Raw genomic sequence first — 16,734 nt, 5'->3', positions numbered from 1 at the left:
CACTCTGTTAGGTTAACCCTACCATTATATGCAGTGAGGTGAAACCCAGCACCTTTCTAAGTCCAATTATTATAAACTGATTTCTGTTTACTGGCCTAGTTGAGCTTTTGAAAATGTGTCTACTCTGTGAGTAGATGATACAGCAATGTCTAAGGCTTCCAAGAGAAATGCTGAACCAGGAAAAAGGGTGTATGAGAAGTGTTTCTGAGTGAGTCTCAGCAGATGCTAGTGGCAAGCGTAAGTGATTTTTCTCTACATAGGTGAGCACAGAAGCATGATTAGTGTGGGTAGTCAAAAATTGACTATATTCTAAAGTGTGTCTCACTGGAGTTATTGTGACACTAATATCAATAAAGCCCTTAGCAGACATTTTATTTTTTTAGAATATTCATTAAATTCTCTACACATCTATTTTGTATATCTAAAATATAATGTGAAATGTCTGGATACCCCAGTCCCAAATTCTCTGACCTTGTGCTGCTTGGTTTCTTTGGATGGTTCTGTGGTCCTCATTTCCTATGTAGTTGTCGATGAAGGGGCTTAAGGAGTAAAGAATTCAGCATTCACTAGTACTGTGTTACTCCCTAGTCTCATGTTCCAGAAAAGACTAATAGCTGTTCTGTTTGTATGTAGTGTGTTACAGTGAAACCCAGCCAGACCCAGGTCCTCCAAGGTCTCCAAGGTCTATTCCTGCCATCCTGTTCAGGCTGTCGTACCCCACAGATCATTCAGGCTGTGGCCATCGTGGGCACCGTGATCACGACACACAACCTATACCTGCATTCTGCTTTAGTCAAGGTGAGCGTGACCTATCTTATTTCAGTGTCTTAGGTAGCTCATGGCATCTTTTCCTTTAGTTACAAGGGACACACACATAGTTTACAATTGTTGGAGCCCTGAAGGAGCACGGTGTTTTTCCACAATTGGACTCGAGATACTTGGACTCTGTTTGTCTAAAAGCCCAGTATTTCTTGACAGCCTGGCCATATATCTCCCCACTGTTACCATCTTTGACACTCAGGCAGCTGATGTTGTTATCAACTGTACTCTTCCTCCTTGTATCTTTCCCCCTCCCTCCTTTTCTCACTAACATTTTTCCTTTCTCTTCTTTCTTAATCACTAGATGTTCTCCATGTCAAGTTTTCCTTTCAACCATAAAACTGCAAGTCCTTGAGAATCAAAAGAACAGTCTTCACTTTTCTGAAAAGTTCATCATTTCACAACCATGACCATGTCAAACTGGCTCCCAGAGATGCCCTCTCACTCTTCTTTATTTCTCTGAAAGTGGCCACAGTGGTTTGGCTGTCCCCCATTCCCACACGACATGACAAGGCCACTGGGGCCAGCTCCTGGTGGCCCTTACCTTCGCTGGAGATGAACTGAGACTCTAAGCCTGAGACTGAACATGACGCTCCTGCTGCTCCTTATCACCGCTTCTCATCTCTGTCCCCTGTCTCTTTTCCTCCAGCTTTTCAGTCTCAGAGTTACCTGTCACCACCCACAGTCCCTGCAGAGCCCGGAGATTTCTCCTCGAAGGAAAGGTTCTGGAGAAATTCGAGGAATTAATAAAGACTGCAACCAATTCCCAACTTGTGCTGATACCCCAGAGGGTGAAGAGAGTGGGTGTCCTCTCATTAAAATTTTTGAATCTTCCAAGTAATAGCTCATTTGGGAGCATCCTGTGTCTTCCTGTTCCTTTTGATAATATATTTCCGAACTTTAATAGGGGAAATTTTTTATCTCATAAATGTGACGACTAGGAGATCCATTTTTAAAATGTTATCGAGGTAACGGCACGGGTTTACCTGGAGAATGCAGTGTCCTGTGATCAGACCCTGACTGAGGGCTTCCCACCTGGAGCCTCGGGCCCCTCGGAGGACGGGGCGGACCGGACCCTCCTCCGCAGGTGGGCCTCCTCCGGGGCATTCCGCATGTGGGCCCACCTCAGAGCAGAAGTCTGTACTGGCCAGTGGCAGGTAGCTGGCTAGAGATACGGACAAAAGAAAAGCGCCCAAAAGCCTGGGACCACCCCGGGGGCGGCCTCAGGAGCCTGGCCCAGCCCAACAGCACCTCTGCAGGAGCTCCTGTGGTCCGGAGGCTGCCGGAAAAGCAGAGGGAGAAGTGCTGAAGAGGGTGGAAGGCCTGGGTGTGGGCGTTACGGTGAGTGGCCGCTAGAGGGCGCGGAAGCTCTGAGGCTCTGGGGCCGGACTTGCAGCCTTGGAGATGGGGTTAGCCCACTCCAAGGAGGAGCCCAGAGAGGAGGGGTTGGTTACCGAAGGCCTCTGACTCTCTGGCGGAGAAGGCAAAGGCACCCCACTCCAGTACTCTTGCCTGGAAAATCCCATGGACGGAGGAGCCTGGTAGGCTACAGTCCATGGGGTCGCTAGGAGTTGGACACGACTGAGCGACTTCACTTCCACTTTTCACTTTCATGAATTGCAGAAGGAAATGGCAACCCACTCCAGTGTTCTTGCTTGGAGAATCCCAGGGACGGGGGAGCCTGGTGGGCTGCCGTCTATGGGGTCACACAGAGTTGGACACGACTGAGGCGACTTAGCAGCAGCAGCAGCAGCAGCAGCAGCAGCTGACTCTCTGGCCCATATTCCCTTGCCTCTCAGAAGGACAGAGGTCTGCCTTCAGCATCTGATGGGGTACTTCCAGCCTGGTCGGGGGACCCAGTGGGCAGCCATCTGCAGTCTGACTGCCTTTTGTCTCTCCAGAGACAGGACTTGGGAACCAGAAATACCTTGACTCTTGAGCTTTCAGTTTTCAAGCTGCAGGCTGCGTGGGTGGTGGCATGTGGAAAACTGGCATAGTGGCCATCAATGTGGAGTGTGTGATAGTGGTGGCATTTTGGTGGGTGGAGAGTTCTTCCTTGTTGCCCTCCTTCTGGAGATTTCTCCCCAAACCTCCCTCTTCCCTCTCCATCTGAGCCTCTTCCTCCTGTTCCTACACCCCTGCCAGGTGGAAGTGAGCCTAGTGTTCATAGCAGCATTATTTACAGTACTATTTACAAAACATGGAAGCAACCTAAATGTCCATCCCTGGGTGAATGGATAAAGAAAGAAGATGTGAGATAGATAGATAGATAATGGGATATTACTCAGCCATAAAAAAGAATTAAATAATGCTGTTTGCACCAACAGAGATGGACCTAGAGATTATCATACTAACTGAAGTAAGCCAAAGACAAATATATGATATCGCTTCTATGTGGAATCTATAAAAATTATACCAATGAACTTATTTACAAAACAGAAACAGACTCACAACCACAGAAAGCAAACTTACGGTTATCAAAGGGAAAAGGGGGGTGGGCAAGGGATAAATTAAAAAGTTTGGATTAACATATACACACTACTACAAATAATATAGATAACCAATAAGGACCTACTGTGTAGCACAGGAAATTCTACTCTGTATTTTATAATAACCTATAAGGGAAAAGAATCTGAAAAGGAATATATATATATATACACACACACTAAGTCGCTTCTGTCATGTCCAACTCTTTGGGAGCCTATGGACTATAACTTGCCAGGCTCCTCTGTCTGTGGGATTCTCCAGGTAAGAATACTGGAGTGGGTTGCCAGGCCCTTTTCCAGGGGATCTTCCTGACCCAGGGATCAAACCCACATCTCATGTCTCCTGCATTGAAGGCAAGTTCTTTACCACTAGCGCCATCTGGAAAGTATATATATATATATATTATATATATAATATATATATATATATATAAAACTGGGCCACTAAGCTGTATACCTGAAACTAACATGATATTGTAAATCAGCTATTCTTCAATTTTTTTTAATTTTTTTTTAAGATTTTTCAGTTACAGGGAGAAAAGTCTTTTGAGTATCGAAACCAACATTTGCCTAAGATCAGTATTTGGTTCTCTAATGAATTCTCTACAAAAAGAAGACTGAGATGCCCAGTGGGCCTCCCTTAAAGTGGGGAAACACAATAGCCCCCTTTGAATGGTCCTTCATACTATCCACTATGGTGAATGAACTGAAGATTGAATCACCAATCATGTAAGCAGGTATGGCCAGTATCCTGGGACAAGAATGCACTGGTCCATTAACTTGGGGCTGTCCCATTCAAGTTAGCCTCTCCTCTTTAGCAGGGAATGGGTCACTGCCAGAGGAACTAATTAATGGAGAAGGGCATAGACTGTGAGGACGAACTCTTGAGAATCCCACAGAAAACCCCCAGACTCGAGGTTTACCCATCATGTAATGTGTTCCACGTGTTATTAACTGTGCTGTGGAAGCATTGTAGGACATATTACATATTGCATTCTACTCTTAGGAATTCAAAATGCTTGTTAAAGTAAATCAACTTGTAACTCTCAGATAAACATCTTTGGACACTAACCTTTCTTGAGATATAATTTGAGAAATGGAGGTCTTGGGTATGTGATTATAGCTGAAGAGCTAGTTTTCACTACTGAGAGCAAGGGAAGCTAGACACAAAAGAGGACCTTATAAAGTTCAACCACAGGGAAACACCTGTGGTTTCAGATTTCAGGAAAGTGGTTGCCCTGGGGGAAGCTGGTTCTGCAGGGGTGGTCATGAGCTCTGCTGGGACACAGTAGTATTCATTACACTTCTTGGTCTAGTTCCTGGTTGCCTGAGTATATTTATTCATGAAAAGTAATCAAGCTTTACAGCTATGATTTTTACTTATACCTCAATGGATGTTATACTTTAACAAAATTTGACTTCAAGAAAAGAACTGTTTTGAGGTGGAGACAGGAGTTGGAGTTAGACCTGGGACCACCTGGCACCTACACCCTGTGGGAGAGAGGTGAGGTGCTTAACGAAGGTAGTGTAGGACATGGCTAAGAGGATGAGGTTCAGAGCCAGATAGAACTGGATTTGAATCCCCATTTTGAGGCTTCTGGCTGCGTAAGCAACAAGAAGAGCAATGGGTTAGGCCAGAGATACAGTCAGGGGCCAGACCGTGAAAGACTCTATAAAGTCAAGATAAGGGTTTTGGTTTTCATTCTTAGCTTAGGTAGAGAGACAACAACAAAATCTCAAAATGCTTCATGTTCTATGCAATACACATCTTTATCATGAAGGAGAAAAAAGACTGAACTGAATTCTGAAAATAAATCTTAAAATCGTGGTAGAAAAACCAAAAGGGGACAGAGAAAGCAAGACTACACAATCTTGACAGATTCTTCAGTCTGTGTAAGAGCTTGCACAGCCAGTCACAGGTTTGGAAGCAGATGAACTCAGGTGGCGCTAGTGGTAAGAACCCCCTTCCAGTGCAGGAGCCGTATGAGATGGGGGTTCAACCCCTGGGTTGGGAAGATCCCCTGGAGAAGGAAATGGCAACCCACTCCAGTATTCTTGCCTGGAGAATCCCATGGACGGAGGAATCCCTAGTCCTTGGGGTCACAAAGAGTCGGACATGACTGAAGCGACTTAGCACGCAAGCACGAAATTTTATTTGGGGTTGAAAGGAAATTCCTTTCACTTCATGTCAGTCAGAGACTCTGCTTTCTCTCCATCCCCTCCCAAAGAAAAGAAAAACTTTTTTTAAAAACCATCTCCCTGTCCTATCACTATTACCATAGACAAATATCCACATGAAATATTCTCTTCTCCAGCTGACAGATGCCCTAAGTCAATTAGCATTATTCCTTTGACAGCTATGCATTTAATAGAAATACAATGTTCTTACTTGATCATGCTTACTTAAAAATAAATAAGATTTTTATACTGATAGCCATGGTAATTGAAATACTTGTATAATGAAATAAAACCTCCCAAAATCTAGTAGACAGTTTACTTTGAAAGAAAAAGGCACTAAGAAAATAATAAGTAGTTGAGACCAACAATGAGGATGGCAATTTAAAAGTATAAAATGAAAAACAGAATTTCACTCAATTTAAAATTGGTACCATCATTCGACAATTGTAGATATTAGAATACATTGAGAGATCACAGTATAAAGGGAGAATGAATAAGATGGATCGAGGCATTTTATCCAACAATATTAGTACTGCTATATCTTTTTGAAAATTCCTCAAATATATAAAGGATTTTTCCAGAGAAATGAAATTGGAGCTCTGCTTGCATTACATCAAAACAAAACCAACCATTATGTTGATTTCTGGGAACTTTGACATATGTGCTAAGAAAAAAAAATTGTAAGAACTTGAATAATAACCATTTGGTTCTACATCTATGATTTATAAGCAGGCAATTTTTGTTCTTAGAGAATATGATAAACAATTACACAATATTCTTAGTGTAACTGTGAAGTATATAAGAGTATAAACATTGATAAAATATGCTAAACCTGTGTCTTTTCTCTGTTAAAAATTATCTTGTGCTAAACTAACTTTTTTGAACTGATCATCTCTTAAATGATCATTTGAACTGATCATTTGAACTGATCATCTCTTAAATCTTAGGGGCAAGGTGAACAATTTAATCAATTAGTCTTGACTACATGTTCAAGTCTTGACTTAGTCAATTAGTCTTGACAAGTCAATTAGTCTTGACTACCTTTTAATACAAATAGAAGAATGGATCCTATTAATCACTTTTTTTTAACATTAATTTCTTGGTATGGCTTCCCTGGTGGCTCAGATGGTAACAGAATCCACCAGCAGTGTAGGAAACCTGGGTTCAATCCCTCGGTTGGGAAGATCTGCTGGAGAAGAGAATGGCTACCCACTCCAGTACTCTTGCCTGGAAAATTCCATGGACAGAAGAGACTGGCAGGCTACAGTCCACGGGGTCACAAAGTGTTGGACACGACTGAACGACTAACACTTTCACTTTCCGTATTTCTCCATGAGGAAGAAAAATGAAAACGTTAATTTTTTGTGTCATCACAGATAGAAAAGAAAACCTGCTTTTACATTTCCAGTGTCATTACTTCACATCTTAAAACTAAGTGACAACACTCCAATCTCTCTTTAACAAGCAACAGATAAACGTTAGGACACTATGACCCAGAAAATTACCAGTGAGGTGTCCAAAAGAGAGTATGGGTGTCAGGAGTCCAAATGTGACTGGATTTGCCAGTCAGTATCTTAATCACACTATTAGTGCTTTCTAAAACCACCAGAACCTCATTTTTCTTATCCATGTAGTATCACATACTATATCTACCTCCTAACATTCTTTGAATGATAAAACAGATAACAAAGAAAAACAGATGACATGAAGTTGACTAGTAGAGATATATTTGGTATATTTGAGATAATCTTGGAATAGCACAACTGGTTTAAAAGATAAGTTACCTAACACGAACTCTACTTATGGAAATTTCCTCCTAGTATCACGTGGACATTTCAGGAATGGCCTGGCCCCTGACAGAAGCCACACTCTCTGCTTTAGGCTGATGTTCTTTTGTACATTTCCTGTCTTTTTCTTTTCTTTCAGCTAAGGCTGGGGTTCTTAACCTGGCAGCTGTGGGTAAGGATTAGGAGATACCAAAGCTTCCCTGAAATGTACACAAAGTGGTGTGTGGACTTGGGTCACTTTTCTGTGGAAATGCTTCATGTATCTTTGCCGATCATTGAAAGGGTTTTGCATTCTGTCCTTCAACCATTCAACTAATGTTAATTGTGTTCATGTGTATCACTATGTGCTTGGCACAGTTCTAAATACTGATAATACAAAGACAGCAGCTGTCTTTTTATGAAGCTAACATTCTCAATCCCAAAAAAGCTAGGAAGCCCCAACCTAAAGCTTAAGGTAACTTGTTATGGCTGTTCTCATATGCCAAAAATGAATAATTACTCTCCTTGATTGTTCTGTGAATGGATATCTTCTGAATCAAATATAAGCATTAAGACTTTTATTTGTTATCTTAAAGAAGTAACAATGGAAACTCATGTTTATTACTTCTAAAATTGTATCTATATATAAAACTATATATACATATGAATGCATATATACTTATACATGAATTATATATTTGTGTATGTGTGCTAAGTCACTTCAGTCATGTCTGATTCTGCATACCTGTGAACTGTAACTCTCCAGGCTCCTCTGTCCATGGGATTCTCCAGACAAGAATACTGGAGTGGGTGGCTGTGCCCTCCAGCAGTGTATCTTCCCAACACAGGGATTGAACCCACATCTCTTATGTCTCCTGCCTTGGCAGGTGGTTTCTTTACCACTAGCGCCACCTGGGAAGCCCGTACATGTGCATGCATGCTAAGTTGCTTCAGTCATGTCCAACTCTTTGAGACCCTATGGACTGTAGCCTGCCAGGCTCCTCTGTCCATGAAATTCTCCAGGCAAGAATACTAGAGTGGGTTCCCATGCCCTCCTCTAGCAGATCTTCCCAACCCAGAGATCAAAGTCTCTTACATCAGCTGAACTGACAGGCAGGTTCTTAACCATTAGTGCCACATGGGAAGTCCCATGTATGTATGTGATTGTACAAAACCTTTCTTGTTTTAAATTATTTCACTACTATGTACTTCCATCTCTTAAAATAAAATGGTTTAAATAAAATGGAAAGTTTATATTAGTCTCATAATGTCTTAGTGTTAAACAGATGTTGCTACACAGAAAACTGGACCTTATTTTTATTCTCCACAGGACTTAGAAAGTTAATTTACATAGTGAAGATATTCAGCGAATGTTGGTACAGAGAATTAATGAATTACAGGATAGATGAATGGGTAAATAAATTAACAAGTCTACATTTAGTAATAAAGAGTTTTAAAAGCTAAACTCCTTTATGCTTATACATAACAAGAGTATACAAATTAGTAATTCCAGAATACCACTTCATGTGAGAAACACAAAACCAAAGGCAGCACCTTTCTGACCAGGTTGCTTTTAGCAATCTAAGATGCCTATAAAATGCCTACTACAGACTGAGAGAAAAAAGAAACTAGAACTTCCGTCATATTAACCTTGCCTGCGGGGGGCTACAGTCCATGGGATCGCAAAGTCAGATACAACTGAGCGACTAACACACATTTTATGTAAACAGAAGCCATAAACCTTTTGTGGTATTGGTTCACCCTCTCTCCACAACACATGTCTAGAAATTACTTTTTCTGGCCAGCAATTTGCCCTCACCCCTAACACCTCCAGGACTGGAGAATGATTGACAAATCTTTGGCGTTAACTTCAGCAAGGAGCAAAATGAACCTCGTGAAACTGAGTGCAAGGCAAGCTGATGGGACTCACTCATTGTGCCAAGTGTCCCAGCTTTTCTATAATCCTTGGTTGAGCTTTCCTGGCACTGGAAACAGGATCCAGTAAGGAAAAAAAAAAATCTGTGATAATGAAAGTGGACAGAAAAACAGCAGGGACCTTAACAGGTTTCCATTGCCCACAACCACGGTTCTCAAAGTGGTCTGTAGACCAGCAGCAGCAGTAGCACCTGGGAACTCATTGTACTAGACTGCTCAGGCTACCATAACAAAATATGGCTGGTTGGGTGGAGTCAACAGTAAACATTTGTTTTCTTACAATTTTGGGGACTGGAACTCCCAGATCAAAGTTCTGGCCAGTTTGGTTTCCAGTGAGAGATCTCTTCCTGGCTCTTCCTTTTTTTATAAGTCACCAATCCAATCAGTTTGGGAACCTCACTTAACCTTAATAACCTTTGAAAAGCCACGTTCAAATACTTTGGGGATAAGGACTTCAGCACACAAATTTGGGAGGACACAGTTCAGCCCACAGCACCTGTTACAGATGAAAATTCTGGAGCCCCGCCTCAGATCAATCAAATCAGAAATTCAGGAAATGGAGTCCGGCACTTTGCGTCTTATTAATCTCCCCTGGTGATTTGCGTAAATATTAAGGCCTGAGAAGCACAAGCCTTCAGGAAAAATTCCCAGCCTTGCATTTCATTTTCTCCATTGGTTTTCCCATTTTTACTTTCCAACCTTATTTCTTATTGCTCTTGGCCACGAACTCTGCTTCTGCTAAACTATTTTCACCATGGCCTGAAAGATCACTTGTACTCTGTCTTCTAGACTCTTGTTTACACTCTTTCACCAACCTCAAATTGTCTTTGGACCTCTTTCATTAAAGCATCACTTTAACATCTCAGCCACGGTCATGTATTCTTTCTCCAGATAGCAGAAGCCCTAATTGTCTGAACTTATCATTTTCATATTTTATAGGTTTTACTTTCCCAGAGTTCATAGGTTATGTTCATCTGTAATTTTAGCACAAGACTTTGCACATAAAAAGTACTTAGTCTTCAAAATATTATATACTGTCTTGCTTTTAACTCTCCTCTGTAAGTGACTCCCTACAACACTGATTCCAAGACAGCACTGATTTGGGACATCAAACAGCCCATTGGTCTCTGACATAATGCCACACTAAAGCTTCTTGATATTAAAAAATAATATACTATCTGTAATTTATTAAGTCCTATAATAAGCACTTAGTGCATTACTTCATTAAATTCTCACAACCACTCTAAAATAGGTATTATGATCCTTATTTGACTGAAAAAAGACACTGTTTAGATCATTCCAAGCACCAGTTGAGATAATAATTTTAAAAGTAAAATTCCATTCTCAGCCTACCTGCGGTGTTCAACAACCTCAACATCTTACAGAAACAGGAGATGTACTGCTCAAAGTACTTGGCACTGTTAGTGATGGCGCTGATCTGGTCCATGGAGGTGATGTAAATAAGCTGGGTCACTGTGTATTTTTCTGGGTTGTAGCCCACCAAGGTCATCTGCACCTGTAAATCTTGAGACACTATGGTACATACTCTGTCCTCTGTAGGCAGAAAAATGCCACAACAATGGGGCATTAATATGCATCTTCATAAACGCATCTTCAAATGTCAGAAAATAAGTGAGTTACACTTTCATTGATGTTTTCCCTGAACTGCTGTGTATGTGTGCGTGTGTGCATAGTCGTGTCTGACTCTTTGCAACACCATGGACTGTAGCCCGCCAGGCCCCTCTGTCCATGGAATTTTCTAGGCAAGAATACTGTAATGGGTTGCCATTTCCTACTCCAGGGTATCTTTCCAGACCAGAAATCAAACTCAGGTCTCTTGTGTTTCCTGCGTTGGCAGGTGGATTCTTTACCACTGCACCACCTGGAAAGCAAGGATAGTATCTTTAAAATAACCCGTACCCTTTTCTCACACCTGAGTTCTGCTTATATGGACAAAATACAAAAGTAGTATTTTTATTAAAAACAAATGCAAGTTTACAGCCGTACCACCCTGAATGTGCTTGATCTTGTTTATCTCTGAAGCTAAGCAGAGTTGGACCTGGTTAGTACTTGGATGGGAAAAACAAAAGCAAGTTTCCTCCTGAAAACGAAAACAAATTGCCTAAGTATCTGACTGATACTCTAACATACCAGCATTGAATGTGATGCTCCTTGTGTTGCAATGCCTTTCCAATTCTGTAACCCCTCACTTCTCCCATAGAAGAATATTTGCTCCTTCCTAAGTGAACTAAATGCTCCAAGCCGCTGGATCTTTGCACATGCTATTTGTTCTAATCAGAATATGCATCATCATCTTGTCAACAAATGTTCTTTTCACGCTGAGCTTTCAGATAAAATTAGAAGCTGTGTGTTCTGTTATTGAAATGCTCTACACAAGTGGGATGTTGCAAATAAATAATTATTTTGTTGTTTTGCACCCTGAAAATTTCAATGTGTGGAAAGGAGAAGCAGATATAAGATTGATAGGGTTAAATTAAAATACTATAAAGTTCTGTATTTGAATTAGAAGCATCACTATGAACCCATGATGATGCTACCTTTTATTTTTTTTTATTGAAGTATAGTTGATTTACATGTTGTGCCAATCTCTGCTGTAAAGGAAAGTGACTCAGTTACACACCTATAGATATTCTTTTTTTAATGTTCTTTTCCTTTCTGGTTTATCACAGGATAGTCAATATAGTTCCCTGTGCTATACATCCTACATATAGGATGCTTATCCATCCTATATATAATAGTTTACATCTGCCAATCTCGAACTCCCAATCTTTGCCTCCCCCACCCCTGACCCCCCTTGGCAACCACAAATATGTTCTCTATGTCTGTGAGTCTGTTTCAGTTTTGTAGATAAGTTCATTTATGCCATATTTTAGATTCCACATGTAAGTTACAACATATGCCATTTGTCTTTCTCTTTCTGGCTTACTTCACTTAGTATGATAATCTCTAGTTGCATCCGTGTTGCTGCAAATGGCATTATTTCATTCCTTTTTATAGTTAAGCAGTGTTCCGTTGTATATAAGCCATATCTTCTTTATCGATTTGTCTCTTGAGGGACATTTAGGTTGTTTCCATGTCTTGGCTATCATGACTAGTGCTGCTATAAACATAGACATGAATGTATCTTTTTGATTTATAGTTTTGTCGAGGTATATGCCCAGAAGTGGGATTGCTGTGTCATATGGTAATCCTATTTTTAGTTTTCTGCAGAACTTCCACAATGTTTTCCATAGTGGCTGCACCAACTTACATTCCCACCAACAGTGTAGGAGAGTTTCCTTTTCTCCATACCCTCTCCAGCATTTGTTATTTTTAGACCTTTTAATGATGGCCATTCTGACTGGTGCAAGATGGTACTTCTTTGTGTTTTTGATTTGCATTTCTCTAATAGTGATGTTGAGCAACTTCATGTGCCTACTGGCCATCTGTATGTCTTCTTTAGAGAAATGTCTATTAAGGTCTTCTGCTGATTTTTTTGATTGCGTTGTTTGTTTTTTTGTTGTTGAGTTGTATGAGCTGTTTGTATATTTCAGAGATTAAGCCCTTATCTATTGCATCATTTGCAAATATTGTCTCCAATTCCATAGGTTTTCTTTTCATTTTCTAATGGTTTCTTTCGCTGTGCAAAAGCAAGGTCTTATTTCTTTATTTTTGGTTTTACTTCTATTGCCTTGGGAGACTGACCTAAGAAAGCACTGGTATGATTTATGTCAGAGAATATTTTGCTATGCTCTCCTTTAGGAGTTTTATGGTATCATGTCTTATATTTAACTCTTTAAGCCATTTTGAGTTTACTTTTGTGCATGGCGTGAGAGTGTATTCTAACTTCACTGATTTACATGCAGTTGTTCAACTTTCCCAGAACCACTTACTGAAAGGATTTCTTCCCATTTTGTATTCTTGCCTCCTTTGTCAAAAATTAATCAACCACAAGTGTGGGGGTTTATTTGGGCTCTCCATTCTGTTCCATTGATCTGTATGTCTGTTTTGTGCCAATATCATGCTGTTTTGATTACTGTAGCTTTGTAGTATTGTCTGAAGTCTGGGAGAGTTATGCCTCCTGCTTTATTTTTTCCCCCTCAGGATTGCCTTGGCAATTCTGAGTCTTTTATGGTTCCATAATTTATTCTTAGATTTCATCTAATAAAACTCCTTTCTTGCTTAAAAAAAAAAGTAAGAGCTAAATAAAGGAGGGAACACATGAATTAACAAGGTGATGAGAGCCTGAGTGAATCAACAATAAATTAATTCATGTCCCCAAATGTTCAAAGAATGAAGAGAAAACTCGACTTATCCAGAAGAAAATAGTCTCTCCATTGGGCCTGCCTCAGAGGGACCCCCACCTTCCCCATCAATACACCAGGGATCTCTATTTTTCCAAGGAGCCACAAAAAATTTCATCTGTGATAGAGAAAGATGTGGGAAGAGGAGGATGGGAGGAAGAGAGAAGTTGATGATGAACAGGGTCTGTGAAACCTCTGCATCATCCTCCCTCCCCTCCATGTGGTCTCCCTCTACTTCCCTTTCAGAGCTCCAAACTTGCCTTTCAGTGGGAGGGCTTGAGATTCACAAATGCCCCAAGGGAGATTTTCTGTAGCAGCAGCACTGGGGAATCCCATAGGGAAGAGCCCAGAGTCCTCACAGGCACAGGAAACCCTGACCCTCTTCTGTCCTGGGTGCCCTCAGCAGCCATGAAAGGGAAGGATTTAGATGTGATTGTGGACTCATCTCAGCCCAGCCCTGTCCTGGGAAAATAGTGGTCACTGTCCATGGTGCTCACAGGCTGACTTACAGCTGGGGAGACATATTTTTAAGACACCCACCACAGTATGTCAGAGCTGAGGAGGCTCCAGAACCTCTTTTTGCCTACTGCCTTGTTTTGCAGATGAAAAAGCAGAAGCCCAGAGAGGGGGAGGAATTCCTCAGGACCACATAGTGTGTGGCAGAGTGCTCAAGCCAAAAGCAAGGAGGCACCTTCTTCCTTGCCCATCTCTTTCTTTTCAGGAAGGAAAAGCACTCCCAGAAGCCCCTGTAGACTTCCTCTAATATCTCATTTGCCAGAACTGGATCATGAGTCCTTGTCCTGACCAATCACCAGTGGGGGAAGTGGTTGTCATGGCTGGCTTGGACCAATAATGATTCCTCCACATCAAACATCCACAGGAAGCAGGCAGGATGGGTTGGGCAAAGATTTCCAGGTAAGTAACCAACACCAACTTGCTGTAAAGGGGAAATGACAAGAGAGCTGAAGGTTCAAAGGCAAAGGAACAGGAGAGCAGGAGGAGAAGCACATGCAAAGGTGTAGAGGTACAGGCAATGACCTGACCTGAGTGCTTGGGGATCACTGGTGTGAGAAATGGAGCACTTCCTGCCATGCCAGTAACCAAGGATGCCACAATCATTAGCAATCTCAGCCCTCCAATGTGGGCTGGCAAGCCCTAAGTGCACTCATGAAGAAGAATACCTGTGATCCGACAGCCATAAGGACTGCAGCCACTCCTTACGGTGAGCCCCAAGGGAGCTCAGGATGTGAAAGACCAGAGGATACTGGCCCAGGATAGCTGACATGCATACGAAATGAATTTCAGTGAGCCCAGACTGTTGTATCTTCCCATACGTAGAAAAGCATTAAACTCCTTAACTTTGGATGATTAACAATGATCTTTTAATATTAAGATTACCTGCCCTTTGTTGCAAAACTTCTATATAATCTGGCTCCTCCCCTCACCTCCTCAGCGCAGTTCTCTCAAGGGTTACTTGAGATGCTGTCTCCCGGGCTTGAAGTCCTAAAAATTCCCACCAAATGAGGCATAACTCTCAGATTTTAGGTTGTGACTATTCTTTAAGTCAGCAGGTGATTCACTGTTGCAGGCACACGCACAGGTGGGGAAGGCGGGCAGGACCTCATATGGCGATTTCTGCCTGGAGCAGGACAGGCCCTGGGCAACAGGGAGCTACTGAGAGGCACTAACCAAGAAAGTGAGTGCACAAGCACATGGAAAATTGTGGTGTGTGGAGGCCCCAGTGTCTCGGACCTGAGCAGAGTCATTCTGTGATGGGCAATAATGTCATTCATAAACTCCAGAGGCTTCTGTTTAAACAGATGATTGTAACTGATGAGAGAGTAAACATGGCCTTAATGGATTTTCTTGTGGCAACTACCTGTTTCTGGATATTAAAATCCACTGCTTGGCCAGTTCTTAGCTCTGCTCTCATGCCTGATACACGCACATCTTTCCTCTTCCGTCTGCCCTCTGTCCAGCCTTGGGACCCGCACAACCCAAGGTGCCCCAAACACCCAGTACTTTGCGTTATAATTTACATAGTGGTCAACCACTTTACAGAGGAGAGAGCAGAAGGTGGATGTGGGTGAGGGGCTTGCTGGTGAGTCTGGGGTGGAGGGATCCCAATCTACCACCCACTTTATGACTTCAGAGCAGGGCAGCTCCCCTACTTCCAGCCAGGCTGCTTGCTGAATGGGGAGGCCTCTGCTCCACGTGATGCTCATTCCTGCAGAGGGCACACATGTGACCGCACAGACATGCCATTCCTTCCTTATGACCTGGGGCCAGGCATAAGGAGCACCCTGCCCTCTAGGGATTGCAGTCATGGGTGCATATGTGGGTGGGTGTGCCCATGACTGAGAGGAAAGCACCCCCAATCAAGGCCCCCCAAAGCTGAAAGACAATCACATCCCAGAATTGAGAATGCCCAAGTGTCAGGTGGCCAGTCTGGCCTTATAAGGCAAACTGCTATCATCCAGGTGTTGATTTTTTTAAATTAAATTACACATTTACAATCCAGTAGTCAAGTTCCCTTTTCAGCACCTTGTAGCCCTCAGCCTCAGCTTTTTTTTTTTTTTTTTTTTTTTCCCTTCTCTCTGAGACCTAGTTTTTAGCTTCAGATTAAGTCCCATTATGGACATAAATACTGTCCCTTTCATACCCCAAACTCCCCCTCAGATTCCCTTTTCAAAGCCTGCACACATGTGGTGAACAGGGCTTTATTAACACAGTTCTGCAGATTTGTGAGCTAAAGACTTAGAATAATGAGGATAGGAGGGGCCTGCCCACGTGGCAGGGAGGGCAGGGGGATGGTGATGATTCACCTGTAAAACCTCAGCCGGCTGAAGCGTCAGGCAGGAGCCAGAGGGCGGCCGTCAGAGGGCTGAGGGGGTGCAGAGTAAGTGGATTAAATGGTTAATCCAGCAGCCTCTGGGATGGCTGGCCCTAGAGCAAACCATCAGTGTGGGAGAGGGATAGTCTCCAGTGCCTGGACTCCACCGTCTAGAAATCGGGACTTTGGAATAAGAACACTGGGGTTCAAAGCTGCTCCACCACTGGGATGGCTATTAAAAGCAAAATGAGCCTGTTTTCTCATGTGTAAAATGGGAACACTGAGACTTCTCTCAGGGTGTGTGTGCTAAGTCACTTCAGTCATGTCTCTTTGCGACCCCATGGACTGTCTCTTAGGTCTCCTGCATTGGCTGGCGGGGTTCTTTACCACTGGCCCCACCTGGTAAGCCCCCT

Source organism: Dama dama, chromosome 3, assembly GCF_033118175.1.
Source record: "Dama dama isolate Ldn47 chromosome 3, ASM3311817v1, whole genome shotgun sequence".
In the NCBI taxonomy this organism is placed as follows: domain Eukaryota; kingdom Metazoa; phylum Chordata; class Mammalia; order Artiodactyla; family Cervidae; genus Dama; species Dama dama.
This window is presented reverse-complemented; position numbering follows the sequence as displayed.